This window comes from Thermobia domestica, chromosome 9 (genome assembly GCF_964235325.1).
Source record: "Thermobia domestica chromosome 9, izTheDome1.hap1.1, whole genome shotgun sequence".
In the NCBI taxonomy this organism is placed as follows: Eukaryota; Metazoa; Arthropoda; class Insecta; order Zygentoma; family Lepismatidae; genus Thermobia; species Thermobia domestica.
The window spans coordinates 20,309,046-20,332,710 of record NC_137462.1 but is presented as its reverse complement, the minus strand read 5'-3'; the positions used below and the strand labels follow the sequence as shown (position 1 = coordinate 20,332,710).

Genomic DNA, 23,665 nt, shown 5'->3' with positions numbered 1-23,665 from the left:
TGCTGCACTGGTGAATAAGAGGGAAGTTTGATGAACTTGAACTTGATATCGGCCAGCCAGTCGGCAGTAGACTGGTGAATAAAGTGAAGTTAAACAATATTGAACTTGTTTATAGCCAGTCATTAAATTTTAGACTGGTGAATATGGAGGATGTTTGATGATCTTGAACTTGATATCGGCTAGTCCCTAGACTACTGAGTAGAGTGAAGGCTAGACAATATCGAACTTTATATCAGCCAGTCCTTTGGTGCTAAACTGGTGAATTAGCAGGATGTTCGATTATCTTGAACTTTATATCAGCCAGTCATTGCTAGACTGATCAATGAGGAGGAAGTTTGATTATCTTGAATTTGATATGGTCCAGTCATTCAGTACTAGACTGGTGAATACTTTCTGTATATCACTGATATAAATATAGGATTTGTCTGTGACAATTGTGAATATTTTTAAGAAAGAAACTATAGACGTCTTTAAAAAAGCAGTAAATACTGCACAAGATAAAGATAACTACAACCAGGTTTTTTCCATATATATTAAGAGGGGATATCTCCCTCCAAATTGTAGACTTTCACAACTTCGAAGATAAATGTGTAGCGTCCATGTATAAATTATTCTGTATCAAAATAAAAATTTCACGTACAATTCATGTTTTCCCAATTATCGAGCTTTTGTTAACTAACTAGTGTTTTTTTTTTTACTTACCGCAAAAATTCACATTTTTTTCATTCATGATATTTCTGTTTTTTCCCATTTTCCCTTGTGATGCCAAGAGAATGGTTACTAAAATTCCTTCCTAAATTCGAATTTTCTGAGAGACTGAACACTAAGCAGTAATTTGAAAAACAACAGAGATAGAAGTTATGAATATGCAGTGTTTGATGCTAGCGTTCGTGTAATGTTTCGAAAAATTAAATTAAATCTTTAAGTTTTACATTCCATAGTTATGCTGTCTGTTCTAAAGGAGATGGTGACGATGAGAAATGAATGAAATAGTAGAATGAAGCATGTGGGAGGAAACGGGAGAACCCCGAGAAAACCCACTCACACGGTGTTGGTCCACCAAAAAGCTCACTTATTATATATATATATAATTTTCTATAAGTGAAATTTACAATGTCAATTGATATATTCATTGTATTTTTAGGCAATTCATAGTTTATTTCTGTAGTAATCGATGAATAAAGGGAACAATTGTAAATTTCCCTACCACAAGAGCTACAAAATGCGAAACTTCATTTGGAAAATGCGACAAAACGCGAAATTTTCAAATTCTTATTGCGAGAAACTCGTGCCCCTAATCATAGGATATTAAACTGAAAGATTTGATTTCCTTTTTCCTGTCGTAAGTGAGGAGACTGAATAAAACACTTACTACAACCAATCTAAAAAGATCTTCCGGTACAACCTATGGGAAGCTAGATGCATCCGAAAAAATTATAAATAGGAATATATATATATATATATAAGTAAGGCTGCATCAAAACCATCATATTTCGTAGAATGATTCAACAAACAAATAGTTATCAAATAATGGAAACCTTGAAATGAATTACACTAAATTTCTTGTTTGACATCCATGTTTATGCCCTTTAGTCTAAGGAAGACGGAAGATTAATGAAAATTAATAATTATTAAGGAATTGGTGGAATGAAAGTGTGTAGGAAAGGGAAGAACCGAGAAAACGCTTGGTATATGTTCCAAAAATCGTTTTAAATGGGTCAGCAGTTTTCGCGACCCTAGAAAGTATGGATTAGACACTAATGTAAGTCATTTTGGACATTTGGTCTTAACCCTATCTTAACCTCAATGCCGATGGAGGCTGAACTTGAACTTAAACGGCGTTGAGAGTGTCATTCATCTCAGGTCCCCGGAAACAATGGATTCGACGCTAATATCGGTCGTTCAGGATTGTCTCTACATGTCACTCCCTCCCCATCTCCTGGGAGTGTTCGAAATGTTTTACCCCACTTGAGCAGAACTTAAATGGCATCTCGAGTGTTACTAATCATTTCAGAGACTCCGAAAACTATGGATTCGATACTAATATCGGTTATTTTTTACATGTCAACCTTCCCAAAACCATTCTTAGGGGCAGCGGCGCAAATCTGTCATCAACACTGGGGGGGACGGGAAAGACCTTTTTTTTTTTTTTTTTTTTTTTAAGCGATGTTCAAAATATTTATGAAGTTGAGAAACAATGCTGTGGAGGATCAGGGGAGCAGAGTTATCTTCAACATTGGGAGGCCGACACATTTGAGGCTTATTCTGGGGGACATCAATTTCATCTCACTTTCCTTTGTGGCAATCGGAAACAAATCATCACATTTCTCTCCAAAAAACACATTTTACATCGGATTATTGGTGGGACAATCCCCCCAGTTCCAAGATTGGAGGGGACATGTCCCCCTCATCCCCCGGGATTTGCGCCAGTGCTTAGGGCCAATCCCACGTCTTATACCCCTACAGTATTTTTTTGACAAATGTGTATCAAATTGATTGAAATTGCTCTAGACCGGTGGTTCCCAAACTGGCATCTAAAGCGATCAAGCGGAGCGAAAGCTGCTGACAGAAATAAACAGTGAAATTATGAATAAAGCATAAATTGTAATTGCCATTTACAATTGAAGACTACAGTGAAGTCAGGAGGTAAGTCAGTTTTTTATAACTTTACACAATTGCCCTATTTTCCACTGACTTACCTTCTTTATCCCTTGTAATCGAAATCTTTAGCATTACATTTCTTAGTTACTGACCTTCTTCTTTTTCTGAGATTTAGTTCATGCAAACTACGCCTCTCAGACTACATACAGGGGCGTAAATAAGGGCCCCGCAGACACTGCATTGCAGGGGAGCCTTAAGCCATCAGGGGCCCCAAATCGTGAAGGGGACGTAGAGAAGGGGCCCCACTCCAGGCTGTCTGCGGGGAGGCCCCCAAACCTCTAGTTACGCCATTGACTACATATCACGGTTTCGACCATTTCTTGACTTACCTTCTTTTCCCCATTGCTCTTCAATTTAGATTTAGCAAATTTTAAAGTGTTACATGTTTGACTACTAAATACTGCTCTCTTTCTACATTATCCACAACGCTTCGTTTTTAAGCTTTAGTTAACAATAGTATTGACTTTATTCTACTATTCGGAAGGGTTGTCGATGTTGTGAAGGTATTATATATATATATATATATATATATATATATATATATATATATATATATATATATGAGACATCATTTAATCAGTTTATAACTGGGACCCTCGCTTGGCGTAGTGGCTAGCACGCTTGCCTTTGGTATGCGTGGTCCCGGGTTCCATTCCTGATGAGGGCACAATTGAACGTAAAAAGTGGTTCGGATTCCACCGTAATCAGTAGGTCCCGACTCTCTTAGCCACCGAGGCATAAACGTGGGACGTTAAACTCAAACAAACCAAACCAAACCAGTTTATAACTGATTTACAGGAAGCCAAGAATGTATACTGAATTACGATGTTTTTTGTTTTGTGTGTGTGTGGTTATTTAATTTACAGATACTGTCTTATGAATGTTGTTGCAAAGGTGCATTAAATTACTGTAAGTACCGTACAAAGTAAAATAAACACACTGCTGAACAAGACTGCACTTATATAATATAAAAACACATTTACACGTGACGTTTCGATCTTCTAACCAAGATACTCATCAGACGTACACTCCGTGCGTCAGAGTGTACGTCTGATGAGGATCGTGGCTAGAAGATCGAAACGTCATGTGTAAATGTGTTTTTATATTAAATAAGTGCAGTCTTGTTCAGCAGTGTGTTTATTTTTCTGATTTTATTCGCAAGACGTTGACTATGATTGTGTGACCGTACAAAGCTGTGGCTTCATTAAGAACAAGACTGCCAAAAATAATACTGCAATAAATGATATGCAGATATTTTGCTGGAAATGCATATAAAGTGGTGAAAATTATTATAGTATAATTACACTGCCTAACAATAAATTTAAGCACCCGAAAGGAATGGATGGAATGGATGACGAAGGAATGCTATTAACATAAGTCCGTACACGTTAATACCATCGATAGGTATTTAGATGATTAGAGTTGCGATGATCTGTAATTGGTGGAGCGTTCACTATAGTGCATTAGTGATGTTACCACTTGATTATAAGATTTTATTTCAGCACCTGTTATCTATGACGCCTTGGAGGCATCACATATTAAGCTGGAATCTGTTATATAGCTATTGTATCCTCTTCTGAGACATGTCGACCCACGACTGTTGTACCTGGTTTCGTTATCCTGCGTATTGGCCCTGGAAAGGATATGACGTCTAAACTGGTCCCACACATGTTCTACCGGGTACAGATCGAAGGACCTTCCCGCCAATGGAGATCTCAATATTATGTACGTAATTCATAGAGACACCTACTGTATGTGGATGAGCGTTCTGTTTAAAAATGGTGGCAGTATATTGTCTCATTTGAGATAACTCGTAAGGACTCAGGATGTCCATTACGTACCGTTATGCCGTCACAGTTCCCCGAGTCATTATCAGAAGTGAACTGATGTCATACGCGTTAGAGATACTACAAAGTTCAACGTCATGACATGGAAGCAACTGTCTCAAATTCTAGTAGTATGAAAATGCACTTCCAATTGTACAATGTTAAAAGTGATTTCAGAAAATAGCTGGAAGGCTAACTATACTAATTTGCCGGAACGCAGTCAGTGATGGAAGTCAATAAGGAATAGAAGTTACAGATTTGTTTTAATACCTCTTATTAATAGTAGTTTGATAGATAAACTCAAAATATAATAATAATAATAATTAATAATAATAATAATAATAATAATAATAATAATAATAATAATAATAATAATAATAATAATAATAATAAATGTTTAAATATTTTTGACAGACAAATGTAACTGAGTTCCGACAGGACACACATGTAGCGGAGTAGGGGTAGGACCAACAAGTAGTTCAACCCTTTAGGTCCAAATTGAGACTTCTGGCATTGAGTTAATGCTATCTATTGCATGATTAGAGGGGTGTCTGCTATTTATGAGTGTTTTTTTATGTTATTTATTGCGTTGAAAATATGTGTTTATTGACAATTTATGGATGTGAAAGTTAAAATTCGTAGAAAATACAATTTGACTGAAGGTTATCTTGAAAAAATAAAACTTTATTGATGTGTTTTGATACATTCTTTCATCATTTATTATTGACAATACGTGAAACGATGTTGGAAAAAATCCTTGACACCTGAATTCTCAGAAATGAATCCTGAAGGTTTTTTGAGAGTTGATGCAAGGCCAAGTAACGCTTTATTATTGCCCATATACGAATTCTTTGATGAATTCTTTGAAGATTTACCCATTTTGTTATAGGATATACTTGTGATTCTGTGTAGGTATTTATGAGGAGATCCTGTCCTTCAGCCGAAAGGAGCTGTGAAAAAATTAGGATTCACCGTTAGATACAACCATCAGATTTAATTACAGAGTGACCTTCACATAAATACCAGAGTCCCCCTCAAAAAGATTTTTGGAACACAATTGTGCAATTAGTTACTGTTAAAAAAGAAACTGTTAGGGATTATTGTCTACTTTTTAGAGAGCTTTGTGAAGATTGCATTTTAGATGTCCTTCAAGAAATTTTTTACTCCCTTACAGAAAAAAAAAAGAAAATAAAACCCAAAGTTGACATTGAACTTGGAAAAGCTTTATGTATTGTCCCTCTTTTACGTAACAGTTAGGTTGTTACATGAATTTGTTTTCCTTGAGTTTTTGTAAAGATTGTATTGAAACGAAACATTCTTTCTTTTATTGTTTATGACTGCTGTAAAGAGACCCGCGCCGGATCCCATATTGAACGCAAAGGTAGAAGGGCGGGGGACTGAGTTGTCCAAACTTGTTTTGACGGGAAGACCTGTTTACAAAAATTGTTATTGTGAATGAATGAATATTAACTCCTACGATTAAAAAATGTATATGCAACATGTAATGTCCATGATGTATGATGAAATCATTTCATGATTTGTAAATATTGTGCCGTATGGTTATATCACTTAGGTTAACTTATAACAATCATATCATAACAATCCCCTTATGATAAGTAAAATGTTGGAATGAAGAAAGTGAGAGGAAAACTCATGAGCAAGGTGTTTGCTCACTACAAATTTACTTGATTGGAAATCGAACCAAGATATTTCAAGCAGTGGAGATATGGATTGTAGCAGCAATGCACTAAATACTTAGAAAATGTTTAAATAATTGTGCAACCTAGGATTTACCAACTAACAGAGAACAATACTTTTTTACTGTGGTACTAGCCCTTAGAAAGTGAGAGGAATCTTTATTTAGATAATAATGTTTGACACTTGTTTATGTTGAGTTTAGTAAAATGGTTTTGACGAGAAAATAAACCAAGAACCTCATATACTAGAGACTTCTTTACCACTGAGACTATATGAATTTATTAAGTTTATTGTCAGAGAATTATTCTGTTAGACTAATTTATATGAATCCATTTTTGTCGTAATATTTCCTTTATGAAAAAATAAAATAGCGGAATGAGGAAGTGGGAGGAAACGGGGAACTTTAAGAAGACTTATGAACTTGATGCTGATTAGTACAATTTATAGAATATACTTTTTGTTATAAGAACACTAAAAATGATATGGACATGCTTGACATGAGAAAATCCACCAGCAGAGGTAGATGCTCTACCATTGAACTAGTTTGTACCATTATTAATTATATTAATTGGGTTCCGCATGAGCCGATTGATACAGAATTTTTATAACTAGATTTGATTTGTGTTGATTTTTAGATTAGTGTGTCTTTTAACAACGAGGCTATATGAGACATGAACCTACAGTTTTATCGTAGAATTTGAACTATACACCTCCACCGGGAATTGAACCCGGTTTTTATGCCAAAGGCTTCCGTCAGGAATTGAGTTACGTTATTTTGATTTAGATTAGTGTATCTTTTAGCAGCGAGGTTATATGAGACATGGACTTATTGATTAACGTAGAATTCAGACTATATACCTCCACTGGAAATCGAGTTATTTTAATTTTAGATTAGTATGTATTTTAACACCGAGGCTATATGAGACGTGGACCTACTGATTAACGTGGAATCCGAACCACATGACCTTTTCCTGGGAATTGAACCCGGTTTCCTACGCCAAAGGCTCTCGCCGGGAAACGAATTGGAAACGATACATACACTATTGAAAATGAACTTAGGACCACATGTATTAAAGGCAAGCATGATGTAAGGAAAAATAAGTGTTGAATGCATGGACATGTATGTTATGTGTACAGTAAATGCAATACAATGTTTGTTATGAAATTGATTAAAAATACATACTTGGTGAGGTTCTTAGAACATAATTAATTGCCATACTTTAATGAACTTTAGTTACACATATACTAAATATATAATGAGAGAAAAATACTCACAGAATGTATAAAAGCCGATGGTAGACTATTGGGCGTCTTATTGCAGTTTGAAGGACAGGATTTCTTACCCTCGGAGTAAGAGGGAAGGTAGAATTGCTTCTTTTTTTCTTTTTCTTTTTAAATGTTTGTATCCATTCCGTTATTGCTATGAGGGTTATCGTCCATATAGAATTCCAGAGAGAGAGAGAGAGAGAGAGAGAGAGAGAGAGAGAGAAAAGTGGTTTACAATCTTTTTAGAGGAACCTTTTTTTATTATTATTGTATGGAATTGTGAAAATTGGCGTGGGTTTCTTCTGTTCAATATAAAAACTGAATTTTGAAGATTTTTGTCATTTCAAGTTAGTTGGATAGATTGTGACGGTGTTCTTGCTTCGAAGTTGTTTTTTTATCGGCGCTACTTCATTTGTTCTTATATTTGAAAAGGTAAGTGGACTTCTGTTTTCTTAAATATATTCAGATAAAAATTCATTTTCATTAATTGATTACAAGATATGAAACATTTTTAATATTATTATTATTGGAAAATTATCTTAGAGTAATTTTGTTGATTGTATGAATTCATTTGGAAATCATTATCTTCTTTTTGTTTCATATCACATTTATTTTATCAAATACATGCAAGCTGACTTATAGTATCCTGAAAACATGACATTTTGAGAAAGAATTGGATTTTGTTTTTAATTTCTTAGACTTAGCTCATTGGAATGAAAAAAATTCTTCATTTTCGGAAAGGATTAATTTTATAATAAATATTCATTTGATTTTTCTTAGCACTGATTATTTTTGTAATAGAAACAATTCAAATATAGTAATTCATTTTTTTTTCTTTTTAGATTATACCATTTCCAGGAGTTTGAACCACGCTTCAGAAAGAATTACCAGGTAAGAAAAATAATATATTTCTTATTATCATTATATAATATGTAATGTTGAAGACATACATATGTTTATTTTTTCATGGAAGACCACAGAATGAAATTAATATTATTAGTTGGATATTAACCGTATCTAGAATACATATTGCTTTTAAAGTTTAATTGAAAACAAACATTTATCATTATCATAGGTATTTTGCCTTTGATAGGGTACAGCTGAGAAGCTTCTATGCTCCACCGCTAACCTTTTTTGTCTTTGCGTGCGATCTTTTAGTTTTAATATTAACCCTTTCCCTCTTTTTTCGGTTATTATACCCTCTAGGACATCACTCATGATAGATTCTTTTCTTAGGCAATGTCATAACGAATTTTTCTTCCTAATAATGTCTAAAAAATGTTCTTTTCTCACCCAACATTTCTAACATCCTGTTATTTCTTTTTCTGCTTTACCCAAATAATTCTTAACATTTTTCTCCACATTTACATTTTGAAGGCTTCTAGTTGATCTTTTTCCCCACTTAGGAAAGCGTAACAAGCATTAGGAAAACGTAAATTACAAACAGTAGACACCAAAACCATGTTTTTAGCTATGAAATGAAATCAGTGCAGAGCTTTTTCGTATTAGTTGAATTGATATTTCATATTTGGATTGATCGGAAGACAAATGGTGCATTATTAAACCATGTTTTATATACGAACACATTTATAAAAAATATCGAGTTATCAAGTTAATGGTCTTTTCACAACTAGACTATATGAGACGGGGACCTCAAGTGAACTACGTTAGGATTTTTTTTATGTTAACAACAAGTACAATAACTAAGTACGATTTTTGTGCAATAACTAGGCTATATGTGACGGGGTCCTAGTGATTAACATCGAATCTGAACTACATGGCTTTGCCGAGAATTGAACACTGCTCTTTCACGGCAAAGGGGTGCACGATAACTAAGAAGATACAAGTAAATTTTATGAAATTTTATGGAATGTTTTACAGAAGATTAAGATCGTGTTTTGAATTATAGGTCAGAATTACATCTATTTTAACACGTTTGTACAATATTTCCTTCAGTAATCGTACTATTTGTGGAAAGATTCAAAGTGATAGTTGTTTGTGTGTATGATGGACCAAGATTTGAGCATTTATTTGTTCTGAATGAAAGAAATCTTTATATTATTTTGTGAAAAATGGTAGATGTTAGATCCTGTATGTGATTACTAGGTTGTTTGAACAAAATATATCATAATATTTAGTGAATTTATCAGAAATAGTAATGAATTATTCATGGTAGATTAATCGATTTTTCTTTTTATATTTGGTCTTTCTGTTGGTGTTTTTTCCATATATTGATAGAATAATTAGATTGTTGAATAGAGTTAAACGGTATTCACCAGTTATGGTATATACTGATGATGTAAATTTAATAGGGGATGATAGGAGAACATTAGAAATAAATGCAGAGATCTTATGAAATGCTTGCAGGGACATGGGTTTAGAAATAAATGCAGAGAAAAGTAAATACACAAAAGTGCGTTGGGACTGTAATACTGCATTTTATGGATGCATTAAAATATTAAATAATACTTTTGATAAAATGCTTAGTTTCAAATATTTAAGATCAGTATTAACAGAGGAAATATCAAATTCACGGAGAAATTAAATGGCGACTAAAACCAGGGAATTCGTGTTACTATTCGGTTCAAAATCTCTTGTTGTCGCGAATTCTGTTGAAGCTTAAAATATATAAAACGTTAATTATACTTGTTGTTCTGTATGGTTGCAAAACATGATCGCTTACTCTGAGGAAAGAACATAGACTAAAAGTATTTCAGTACAAGATCCTGAGACGAATATTCGGACACAAGAGGAAGGGGAATGGTGGAAACTTCATAACCTAATTTATTAGATTGTTTATTAAACATGATTAGGGTCGTCAAGTCTAGGAGGGGGCGGGTCATGTAGCTAGAATGGATGAAATTAGAAACGCTTTCAAAGTCTTGACTGGAAGACCAATCGGAAAACGGCCATCAGGAAGACCTAGGCGCAAATGGGCGGATGGATCTCGCAGAGATAGGCATACAAAGTAGAAATTGGATGTAATTATCTAAAGATAAAAGTCAATGGAGAGTTTTTTGTGAACGTGGTCTCCGGGTTTCATAGACCATAGAGTTAGTTAGTTAGTTAGTTACATGAATAAAACGATACTTATTAACGATAATAAGAAAACTTTTAAGAATATTATTTCACACTTTTCTAAAATAGAACTGATTGCTAAACAGATTTGGATTGCTTGTTGTTTTATAATATGATATCGTATTCTTAATTTGATCGAATGATTTACGTATTTTTTCATAAGTAATTATTTCCCAAACATTATATTAGATTAAATTATAATGAAAGTAGAAAGGGTTCCCCACGAGAAAATGTAGAAGTATGATGTTTGCGGAAGATCTAAACTGACAACATAAATCAAGTAATCCATGCATCAGAAACGAAGGCTTTACCATTGATTTTTGCGTCATCCTTATTCATATTATTATTCTTATTGAATTAGGAATATAGTTTGAAATATAAACAGTGGTTAAATTCCTTTACAGAAGACAAGATTTCCCGAACTTTTTATCATCTAAGATTATGTTATACCGTTACAACTCATGACATGTACACAATTCAATGAAAGGGTATCTTGACATATGTTGCCTTGCCTTGCCTTTCGATTAAATGATTTGACAGTATATATCGTAGAAAAGTGTATATATCATTACATGTGGGTATAGAAAAGAATTTTGAAATTAAAATATAGAGTTGGACATCTAAACTTATTGTGCCCCTTGAGGGATGATATCTCTCGGAGAGAGAATAATCCGTGAAAGAAAATGTTTGTTTAATCCCTACATGTTAGGCAACCCAATATGATTCACTGTACTGATGGGTTATCTAATATGATCGATAACTGAGTTTTACGTCTGCTGGTTATACCGCTACGCTAAAGGAAACTGTAATTTGTTGAACCATCACTTTACAAAAAGAAACCACATAAAAGTATATAAAACCCCAACAAAAGCAAAGTACATGGTGTTTGTCCACCACAAAGTTCACTTGGTACGAGCTAGGATCGAACCAGGGTCCCCAAGCACCAGAGGTGAACCCTGTATCACTGAATCACCAAAACCCACCCAAAAATCATTTGAATTCACTAAATTTAGTTATTATTCTAAGCTAGGATAAAACACTTAAAATAACCTGTGGGATAAGGAAAAAATGTGCTTGTTTTTCGTAACGAAATAATTTGATTGTACTGTCCAACTGACTTGATTATTTTCTTAAGGTATAAATATGTGAATTAACACATATTTTATGCCAAAGACCGTTAAGAATGATACGTTAGATGATTAAGGCAACGGTCCTTACGATACCTTCATATTACAAGACCGATATATGAAATTAAACTTACATAGACTTTTAATTTGTAGAACGGAAGTTTAGTCTTGAAAATTTTTGTTGATTTAAAAGATCAAAAATTAATAGTATTAGAGCTAGGGTATTGCTAAAAATGTTGAGTTCTGATTTTCAGAAGATATAAATTTACCTCTTGTGATAATTGGTTAGCCATAAGGATACTTAAGTTAAAATAAGTAGATTTGTAATTTAATTATTGATAATTTTGTTTCTGTTATTTTGCAGGATGGCAGAGGGTAAATCTACCTTTGAACTTCTTCAATCAATTGAAGAGATTGATTGTATCTTAATAGACAATGAGGAAGAAGAAAAGAGAAGAACATCAGAAATGGAAGAAAGCAGAAAAAGGAAGAAAAGGGAGGAGGACGAAGAAGAAGAAAGGAGAAAAAGAATGAAGGAGGAGAACAAGAACTCGCAGAAGCAAATCAATTATGTCAAACTAACCAAAAGTGATACGCAAGAACTTTTCCGTATTTTTTCCAAATACGTAAATAAAGAAAATAATACTATTCAATATGGTGCTGTTCTTAAATTTATAGCATTAGAACGACGGATGGGAAAATTATAAAAACTGTAGACAATGAAAAGCCAAAAGTGAAAAAAGTGTACATAGAAATCAAGATTTGTAAATAGTAAAAAATAAAGTGATTTCTAGTTTAAAATTAATTATATTGAAAATTTGTTGGTTTTATTTCAAGAAAATGTGACTCATTCTTTTCCCCTTTTAATATATCTGAGTTATTTTAAAATATTGTTTTCAGCAAAAAAGACTTTTTGAGACATGAACCTGCAACTTATTATCTGATTTCAATCAGCTCAATTTGAATTGTTTTTATTTCTTTTAAGAATTTCAATCCTATTTGAGACATGGATTTACAGAATAAGTTGATATCCGAACCACATAAACAAGTTGAACTCACATTTATCTTTGTCAAATGTGGATATGAAGAAGATCTATTATTATTATTATTATTATTATTATTATTATTATTATTATTATTATTATTATTATTTTATTTAACAGTTATGGTCTTTAGGCTAAACTAGACTATTGATTAAGGAAAGTGAATGACAGAAAAATTAATTTTGTGCTCTTTTGGCAGAAATCGAACCCAGAACCACGTGTACCAAATGCACATACACTAGTTACTTGGCCGATTATTATTATTATTATTATTATTATTATTATTATTATTATTATTATTATTATTATTATTATTATTATTATTATTATTATTATATTGATTTGTATCCGTATGAGACTTGTACGGTTATTGAAGATGACTAGAAATTTAATGAAAGAACAAATCCTGAAACTGGTGGTGAGTAAATTAACTGAAAAATATTCTTTGTTTACATTTGCTAACATGGAAAGATTCAGAAACGTTTCCCCATTCATAATTTAAGGTGAAGATCACTTCACACACTCATAATCACTTGAGAAAACAAGTTTTAGTTGAATACGGTATCCTCTCGTTCCCTCCTCTGCCTTCACCGCCCCTTGAGCGGAGTTTTACTGTTTGGGTATTTTTCTAAGAAAAGAGGGTCTGGTTTTGGGAGGTGGGATTCTTTCGAAGAAAGCGAAAGTGATGGGAATAGCCTTTTACAAAGTATAAAATACTGTTAGGAAGGAAGGAAGGAATTCTGAATGTCTATAAGATTTGAAGGTTATCTTTTGCTATGAATTGTCTGCGCTTTCCATTGTATTTTTGTTCTTATAATATCATAGCAGAAAATTCTAACAGGGTCGTTCAGATTTATATTGCTATTAGAAATGAAGAATAAAAATATTTAGTTGAACTTGAAATATACAAATCATACGGTATCCTGTAACACTTAACCCGATATTAAAAATCTTATGTGATTCTTTTGTTTTGAGATTGATTTGCGAAAATTGGAATCGAATAGGATTAAGATTATGATTTAGATTTTGGTCTTTTATCATCTAAGACCATTTAGCCCTTCATGTTTTGAGGGATAATGTTGTTCAACGAGCACACAATCCGGGAAACGATCTAAAAACTATAAGTTAGGTATCAACAACGCATTTAACTGGTGTGGATGAGGAAAATCCAAGAAAAATTCATTCAAGGTGGATGGCCTTAAAAGTATTGTACACTTTTTTTGACCGAGTGCCTCCCACCGGGACTGCTTGCATCAAACTGGAATCGAATCATTGTGTCCAACTACATGAATATTTTATGTCAGTCTATTATTTTTCTCTTTCTATATTAATTAAGTAAAAATATGGTCGTTATTCCATATGTTTGAGCAATAAATATTCTTTGGATCGCTATAGAATTTTAGTTAAAGTATCATGGAGAAGTCCATTGAAATGAATTAGTGCTATAGCTTGTGATTCATTAAATTTTATAGAGAATCATGTGTTGGTTTTTTGAAAAATACTATCTTCAATGAAACAGTCCAAAGCAAATGAATGATCAATGATTAAATTACTTACATTATGACATTCTTTGTAAAATATGCATCTTTTAACGTCATTTTAAAAATGTGGTTGTAAAGAAGAATGATAATTTCTGAAACAACGGAAAATCTTTTAATGGTGCTTGTAGAACGAAAAAAGTTGAGAAAATTTGACACCTTGAGAGAGTGTATATTACAGAATGTATATTACAGATAAAACACAATTTGAATAAAAAGTATTAGTTAGGATTGAAACTGATGAGTTTGAGTATTGAAACTGATGGGTTTGAAGGATAATATTCTTTAGGGAGTACACAATTCGGGAAACAATCTGAAAACTATAAGTAAAGTACCATCCCGGCATTTTCTTCAAATGAATAAATAAAGAAAAAACCTGGAAAACTTTATTCAAACTTTTACAAATTTTGAGAGAGCAAAACCGTAAGCGGGGTGCAACATATGCCAAAACGATAACGAATATACTACGTGGATTACTGTAGTATTAATTCAAGAAATATACCAAGTAGCTTAGCAATTCTTCAGGAATAAAATACCAAAAACCTTATTATTTTTAGATTCCGTTTACCAGACATTGTTAGGGTCATAATAAAAAGAGGAAAACAACCGTTAGGAAGACCTAGGGAAGATGTATCTTGCAGAAATAGGCATACAAAGTAGAACCATTTGAGTATGAATAGAAATCATTCAGGAACTTTTGTGATTGATGCAATGAATTTTGGGGGGTTTGTTTGTATTATTCGGGCTAAAAGATAACGAGTAAGAACATATAGAAGTAAAATACACTTCCACTGAGTGAGTGTTATAAAAATTAAATGAGTAAGGTACTTTGTAGCATAAGAAATCAGTCTATCACTGACTTAATTTGATGGAGAGACCTCAAGTATCATAAGGAAACATTGTACCACTAAGCCATCATGGGTATTAAAAATGAACACGTTGAAGATTAATGATGCAGTCTCAAGTTATATAAGGAATCATGTAATGTAAGGAATCAAGTAATATAAGGAATCAGTTTATTACTAAATCAGTACATTCAAAATTCAATCAGGGACCTCAATTAGCGCAAGGAAGTACTGTATCACTGAGTCATCATGTATCATAAGTAAGCATTCTACTACTAATTCTTCATGAAGAAGATTAAATGATGCATTCTCCATAAGAAAACAGTGTATCACTGAAGTCTGCATGGTGAAAAGAACACATGTACCATAAGGAAACAGTATAGTCCTAAATCAATCTGATAAAAGACCAAAAGAAGTAGATGCAATCTAAAAACATGAAACTTAAATTACTATTCACTTCAAAATCTCTTAGTGAAGAATGTCAAGCTTAAAATCATGTATATTGTTCTGAAATATAGGGAAATTAGGTACTCATGTCCTATACCCGAAAATAGATTTTGAAGGAAGACTTAGCCAGTAGATGTGAAAACAATATTAAAATAGATATCGCGGGTAAAATATAAATTAGTATAGAATAATTGTGATGTTCCAGATTTCATACCGCATAGTTAAAATCTGTGTTATATTGTGTTATAGAATGTATTTATTTACGTTATATTTATCAATTGTAGTGAGAAATAAAGTCTTTGGTATTACAGCAAAGCCGTAATCAGTTCAAAATCTAAGGAACATGTATAGTTTACTGTAAAATTTCTTAGGGGATCTTCCTTGAATACAAACTTGTGTTATACAAAAGAGAAGGCAAACGTCATGGGTATTAAAAATGATTATATTCAAAATTACGATATTTGCATTCTACAGTAAGACTAAAAGTACTTTCTTACAGATAGTCCGTAAAATACATAGATAGAGTAAAAACAAGCTACAGATACTCAAAACATGCAGATACATCATCAAATACATAGATAGAGTAAAAAACAAGATACAGATACTCAAACTTGTAGATACTCCATAAAATACATAAAGAGAGAGTAAAAACAAGCTACAGATACTCAAAACAAGCAGATACGTCATCAAATACATAAATAGATAAAAACACATATAAACGATACGTGCAAAAGAGAGAAAGAGAGAGATAAAGAGAGGGATATGTAGATACTTAAAAACACTCAGAAAGGATGACAACAAACAAGCTACAGATACTCAAACTTGTAGATAGTCAGTAAAATTCATAGAGAGAGTAAAAACAAGTTACAGATACTCGAAAAACATGCAGATACTCCATAAAATACATAGATAGAACAAAAACAAGCTACAGATACTCAAATGCAAGCAAATACGTCCTAAAATACATAGATAGATTAAAAACAAGCTACAGATACTCAAATACAAGCAGATACGTCATAAATACATAGATAGAGTAAAAACAAGTTACAGATACTCAATCTTGTAGATAGTCAGTAAAATTCATAAAGAGAGTAAAAACAAGCTACAGATACTCAAATGCAAGCAAATACGTCCTAAAATACATAGATAGATTAAAAACAAGCTACAGATACTCAAACTTGCAGATAGTCAGTAAAATTCATAAAAAGAGTAAAAACAAGATACAGATACTCAAATACAAACAGATACGTCATCAAATACATAGATAGAATAAAAAAACAAGCTACAGATACTCAAATGCAAGCAAATACGCCCTAAAATACATAGATAGATTAAAAACAAGCTACAGATACTCAAATACAAGCAGATACGCCATAAAATACATAGATAGATTAAAAAACATATACAGAGGATACGTGGAAAAAGAAAGGGACAAGCAGAAAGGAGTTCAACAAACAAACTACAGATATTCAAGCTTGCAGATACGTCATAAATACAGATATAGATAAATAGATAGAAAGAGAAAGGGTGCTACATCAGCAATGGACTTTGTTTTGGGAACCGTGTAAGAATCATTTGTACTGTACGTGCAGTGCAAAAATGATCACAAATTTATTTCAGGAAAGAATACCAACTTAATATGAGAATATTTTATATTAAATATCTTCTCTACACACAAAATAAAATTGCGTGACATGTCCAGACTTACGCCCTGCGTAACTTCTTCTATTTTTTCTATTCCATAGTTAATCAATTAATTAATATGAGTGAGATAAAACATACTAATAGTATATTACATCAATAGGAATCTGAACCTTTATTATAAAGCTTTGAGAGCAAAAATGGTCTATAGATAGTCTAAAAATAGTCTTCCGTTGCAAGCGCTGCTATTGGTTAAAGGAATTCCACTCGCTTTCTTTCGCTTAGCAACAGCTAAACCCTTATTCGCTCAACGCGTAGGTGTGTAAGGGTGTGAGCGTTAGTCTACATTTTTTTGCCACGGCTCAAGACATTTTGGCATCACAATAGTAATTATTAAAACAAAGTGATAAACATATATAGTACGAGCAAAGTTGACATTTTCTTTTCAGTATAAACAAGCAAAAGTAAATGTATATAACATAATACTTAAAGAATATAGGGTTATATTTTATAAGAATATAACTAGTAAAAAATAAACATATTTCAATGAACGTGTTAATTCCTATATTTACAATGAAGTCACTAATATGAATTAAAAATATTAATTTCAAAATTAAAAATGAGTCGAGTGAGTAGTATTATGTTCAAATGTGGTCATACTTAAAAAATAAATCAAGTGAGTAGAGTTGGTACAAAATGTCATATCAATGGAATTATAAGACAATAAGGGGAATCATACAGTAATATTTTGCACATTACATATTCTAATGTTTGTAAGTAAAATTGGAAACATCAGTGTAAACATATACGGATTACAGGAGTTACATATATAGATGTGCGTATAACAAGTAAATATTGCAATTTATTACTTAACAACCACCTAATAATATAAATCCATTTTTCCGCACATGCGTTTATATTTCTGGCACGGATATAAACGTAAAACTGTACTAACAGGCCCCGCGCGCGCCCGGCATGGGTATATTCGTGAAACCGCACTCACCGGTGCCGCATGCAGCCGGCGCGAATATAAACGTAAAACTGTACTCACCGGCGCCGCGTGTGCCCGACGCAAATATAAACGTAAAACCGTACTCGCCCGGCCCCGCGTGCGGCATCCGCGTATAACAACACGCGCAAATTTCTTATGGCTGTGCAATGCCATGTCACACTAGTGCTATGCATCCGATTGGCAAACAAATAATAATTAGTATTGCCAACTTTTCTACATAAATGATACATTATCGTTATCAATTACATATTGTATATTAAAGACTATCTTCTCTTAATGTCATGCTCTGTGTATGAAATCATAGATATTAATTAATGCGTAGTAATGTAGTAAATGTCAAATGTAAAGGAATTCTAAGTGATAGAGTATTGTATATACATACATACATACATACTGAATAGTAAAAGCATTGGGTGTCAACAAAAATGCCTAATATGTTATACTCAACATACAAATTGTATAAGAAAAAATAGCATTCACAATATACACTTCTTATAATGTTAAAAATAAAAACATCGGGTTCCCTACATAATACATGCATTGACATGCAGTGAATGGTATGCCTAATGTCTACCATATAGTTTACTTTGATTTTATTTATGTTTAGCAAATAGAATTGGTAGGTATATATGAAGTCAACCATTTCATATTCACACATTTTTTTAAACCGATTTTTTATTCACCGTACCTAATAAAGCATATCACGCAAAGCAAACATACAAGATATCATTTAGTATTGGTATGAACGATATATATTAGTATCTAATAAAGTATAGGAGTTCTGTGAGTATAATAAAGTATTAGTACATCATTGTACATATACACCCTAGCAGTTTGTATCGGTTCATTTCTTGCGCCATACATATATTTGTACCTTTTATATTTTATATTTAAGTATAGTAAATATATGTATTGATATGCGTATATATTGGATAGTAAACATCATGTCAAACATTTTTATTTCCTTTCCGTTATATATCATAAACTATACAACACATAAATAAATAAGATGAAAATATGTGTGTTGTTTATACTGTACAAATTAAATATTTACCTTATAATGTATGTCAAATCATAAAATATGATTTTTTCTCATTATTGCAAATATTTTAGGGGAAAGTCGCAATAAATAAAAACGGTAAGTAACGTTGTCAGTTACCGATAAACTAAACTGAAAATTTCCCCGCTAAAATTATAATACCTGTAATAATCCTTTTGAATATTTCTTAATGTAACATTTCTTTCAAAGCAAACTTTCTTATATTAAGCAATACTTTTTTCTTTAAGTAATATTTTTCAGTCAGTAGGTATATCGTTGCTTATATTTTTGTTCTCTTGTTTGTGTTTGCCATGTAATTTTAATTGTTAGGCTTCTTGTAGGAACAATACTGTTGGGAAAATATTAATTATTTTTCTTTCGTATCTTTTTAATAAATCGCTTTTTACGAAAACTCCTTATTTATTTAACCTCTCGTAATAAATAACTCGAACACTTCGTGTGAGCGTACTAAAAGTTCAAACATATATAAAAATGAGTGAACGTTTCAAAAATAGTTGTTAAAATGTTTTCTTTCTTCTATTGTTTTTGATTGCAACTAATTCTTTTCCATTCTCTTTATATTTTAACCAACTAACTAGATAACTAACCTGATTTTATTTTCTTTCTTTTCTTTTGTTGTCTCTGTTTGCTACTAATTATTTTCCATTCTCTTTATATTTTAATTAATTAACTAAATAACTAAGTTCATTTTATTTTATTTATTTATTTTTTTTCTGTTCTTAGTGTATGCTACGTAATTTTAATAGTTATGCTTTTTGTAGGAACAACACTGTTGGAAAAATATTATTTTTTCTTTCGTATCTTTTAATGAATTGTTTTCTACGAAATCTCATTATTTATTTAACCTCTCGTAATAAATTACTCGAACACTTCGTGTGAGCATACTAAAGATGATCAAAATACTAATTATTTATTGATTCGTATTATGAACTTTAGTTGATTCGTATGCCAAAGCATACTCGTTGTTGAAATGATTCGAACACTTCGTGTGAGCATACTAAAATGTTCAAAAATACTAATATTTTATTGATTCGTATGGCAAACCATACTCGTTAGAACCGCTACGTTGTAAACTTCTTAATAAATTGTTTCTGTTATATATGTTGTTGTTAGTTATCGTTTAAGTTACAAATTATAATAATTATTAATTCAACATGTGATAAACACAAGATTCTAACGATTATGGATACGAAATTTTTCTTAATGCAATTGCGTACGAAATTACAAACTAAATGCGTCTGGGTACGAGATTTCAAACTGAATGCACCTGGGTGCGAGATTACACATTAAATGTGTCTGGGTACGAGATTACAAACTGAATATACCTGGGGACGAGATTACAAATTAAATGTGTCTGGGTACGAAATTACAAACTGAATATACCTGGGGACGAGACTACAAATGAATGTATCTGAATACGAAATTACATAGTAAACTTATCTGGATATAAAATTATATAATAAGCGTATCTGGATATAAAAATTATAAACTAAATGATTTTAAAGAAATCAACAACGCTAAAATATTTTTATTCATATAATATTTATTTTTTTTCCATATAAGATAAACTGATTACATATATATCAAATAAAAAATGTAATAAAGATATGTATGTATGATCAAATAAAAATGTATTAAAGCATCATATATATTATGAATAGTAAATAAAATAAGTTATTTTAATTTTGAATTCAAGTAAATGTTATTGATAATAAAAATTGTAATATATATTTTCAAAATATAACTTTCACTTCATTTAGTTATTTCACTATCACAAACAAAGAAATGAATTAAAAATTATAAGTGAAATCTTTTTTCAAGAGAAATTCTAAAATTAAATTGATGTAGTTTTTCTTTAATAAAATATTAAATAAAGCATAATCAAATGTCCAATCGTCAATTTCAGTCTCATGATACGATGAAAAGAGTTCGTACAGTTCATCAAACGTATCTGATTGCACCATAACACGCCATGCATTATAACACAACATTTCACGGTCTAAAACAATGCATTCATGTTCATCTATAATACGGCTGTTTTGATAGCATCCGTCGCACAGAAGTTTATATTCCGGTTTCCATCTTGATATACATTCCAGCACACACAGTTCATTCACAGAAAGAAAAGTACATTCATACGTACATAATTTGTTTTGCAAACACATCTCTGTCTTTCTTTAAAAACAGTTCAACTAAATCACAAATATATGAATCTGAAAATGTAACTGATTCATATGCTAAATTAAATCTATTTAAAACAGTTTTGTTTCTTCTATAATTCTTATCCGAAGAACTAAAGTGTTTCTGTATGTAAAGTTCAAACACTATGTCACGAGTTTTCTTCTGAATTAGAAATTCCCACACAGTTTCTTTCAAAGTATTATTAAATATTAACAAACATTTATGTAGTTTTTCGTCTGGTATTCTTATTGAACAAGGAAAGCACAGTAATGGTTCACTCAGCTGATAATTCTGAAAAAGTTCTTTCACACACAAATCACTTATTTTAAAACGATTGCACTTACAATTCACATTGTCTAATTCTTCAATTTCAATATGTGTATTAGGAAACACTTTTTCAAAATGGATTTCATCATCATATCGATAAAATCTTCTAAACGATTCTTCTATTTCCTGCGTAGGATATAGTATTTTCACTTTATCTTGTTCTTCTTCAGGAATATCTGGATCCCATGGGTGTTGATAAATAATTTTCTGATGCTTTTCACACTCAATCTGTCTCTCTCTTGGAGAGATATACTCAGAAACAAATACTCGCTTACTACACATCTTCACGAATACTGTTAACTTAAGTAATGTTCCTATGAACACAATCACAAGTCTGCACATGCGCACAAACTTTTAACGAATGCGCATGCGCACAAACTTTTAACGACTGCGCATGCGTCCTACGACGTTCCAATTATTTACTTGTATTCTTGTACACTCCGTGTAAAACATCTTTATGTAAAAATATAAGTCTTGGAAAATCGGAATCAGACATTATCACATGAAATAAAAAGCTTTCATAAAGATTATTAAAAATGCATTGTGTAAGAATATGGTCTTTCTTACTATGGATATTGTGTAAATCCATATATATTTTCATAATTTCTTTGCACGTATCTTCTTTTAATAAAATACTACAAGCTTCCAAGTCCAACACTTCTTTGCTTTTCAACATACACATATGTCTAATGTCATTTTTGAATAAATAATTATAATAACATGCTCCACAAAGTAACACTTTGTTCGGTACCCATTTAATTATTGCTAATTTAATACAATTAATATCAATACTTGATTTATCACACGCACAATTCATTCTTGCACAAAACACGGTTCTTAACACCACGAAAAAAAGTACGTGTTCTAACAAGGAAATATTCTCAACAACTAAAACAAAGTATCAAAATCGTTTGTTCTTTCTTTACAACTAGTGCACTCTAGCGGAAAAAATCTTAAGTTGTAAAACAGTGTTACTAACTTATATAAACTCTACACAAAATAATTTCAACTATGTAAAACTCATATAAATCTTAATGTAATTTTTTCATGTTTCCTTTCCTATATAACTTTAGTTAGATCGTTTGCTGTGCTATTTTAATTGTTATGCTTCTTGTAGAAGTCCATAAAAATACCCAAAGAGTATAATCCATTAAATGATTTCTACGTAAACTCCGTTTATATATTCCTTCGTGTTATTTATTTTAAATTGGATCATTTGCTTTTGCAAATTCAGAACACTATGTGTGAACGTTTCAAAAAAAAGTTGTTAAATGTTTCGAAATATTAAATATTTATCCTTTTGTGTTATTTATTTTAAATTGGATCATTTGCTTTTGCAAATTCAAAACACTATGTGTGAAAGTTATAAAAAAAGTTGTTAAAATGTTTCGAACACTCCGTGTGAGCATACTAAAAGTTCAAACATATATAAAAAATGTGTGAACGTTTTAAACATAGTTGATAAAATGATTCAAACACTTTGTGTGAGCCTATTAAAATGTTTTGAAATATTAATTATTTATTCTTTCGTGTTATTTAATATAACACTCGCAAAGTTTTTAATTATACATTTCTTCAAATATGTTCTTGTCTGCAATAATATTTAATTCCAAATAATTTTATTCTTTAAATGTTTTCTTAAGATGAATTAAACTAAAATGATAAATTAGTATAATACAAATATATGAAATAAAACTGTGTATCAAATAATATAAGAAAATAAATATAAAGATAAGTATTAAACATGTATTAGTTTCCAACATTTCTTCTTAAAATATTTGATAATAACATTGCCTGACATCAAGTGTTGTAAAAATTGTTTCGTATAAACTTCACACACACAAAAATTAATTTCTTCCGTAATACAAATATAGTTACTAGTAATTTAAAGTTTCTTCTTCTTCTTTTATGAAAT

At 31.5% G+C, this 23,665-nt stretch overlaps 1 protein-coding gene and 1 long non-coding RNA gene across 3 annotated transcripts in view; both read left to right on the top strand.

Annotated features, from left to right (window-relative positions):
• The window catches only part of LOC145694448 (DNA oxidative demethylase ALKBH2-like), an 859,325-nt gene that overhangs the window by 221,789 nt on the left and 613,871 nt on the right, over positions 1 to 23,665 (top strand). The window lies entirely within an intron of this gene.
• LOC145693932 (uncharacterized) lies at positions 7,481 to 12,380 on the top strand. Its single transcript, XR_014132855.1, has 3 exons — positions 7,481 to 7,883; positions 8,294 to 8,342; positions 12,021 to 12,380. It is a non-coding gene; the product is annotated as an uncharacterized LOC145693932 (long non-coding RNA).